We start from the raw sequence: 770 nt of genomic DNA on the forward strand, positions 1-770 counted from the left end.
TATACATACAAGAGCTGAGGGGTAGACCAGAGTGCGGGGGTGAGAGGATTCCTCAGAGACAGAGTGGGGAGCAGAACAAGCGGATCCACTGAAATCCAGTGCTGAGGGGATCAGCGGGGAGACAGGAGAGGTTGCTGCGTGCTGTGGGCCAGCTATTCCCAGCTATTCACTGTCAACCCTTCTCTGTACATGCGTCTGTCCTTAGCAGCAAGGGCTGGTGTGGTTTTCCCTCTCGGCCTGTCTTAGCCGGAGGCACCTGGTCTTTAATGTAATATGGTCTATCTGTTGCAATCTTTTGTACTTCTGATATTTTATTATCCTGTCTTCCCCACTACCATGCACAACCCACTTTTTCTGACTGACCTAAAGTTTACAATATGAATTCCTGATCGAGCCTTCCCCCACTTCAGTAGAAGGCAAACACCCCCTGCCCTCTGCACTGCTGTTTTCCTGTCATGTGCCCCGACATGTGCCCCCGCACGCCTGCCCACACCCCAGAATGCATACACTCTTATATACCAGGGCCCTCCCTGGTGATGCAACAGGTTAAAGCGCAACACTACCAAGCTAGCCGCAGCCATCAATTTTATTGGGGTGTAATTTATGCGCAATAGAATACACCCAGTTTAAGTGGCTTGATGGGTCTGCAAATAGGTGAGTGTAATCACTGCCTCAGTGGGGATGGAGACTATTCCGAGCGCCCCAAGAATGACCAGCCGCCCGTGCGTGGGTCATCTCACCAGTGGACGGGGCCCAGGGCTCTGAAGGTG

Source organism: Condylura cristata, unplaced genomic scaffold (assembly GCF_000260355.1).
Source record: "Condylura cristata isolate star-nosed mole 26May11 unplaced genomic scaffold, ConCri1.0 scaffold00006, whole genome shotgun sequence".
Classification (NCBI taxonomy): domain Eukaryota; kingdom Metazoa; phylum Chordata; class Mammalia; order Eulipotyphla; family Talpidae; genus Condylura; species Condylura cristata.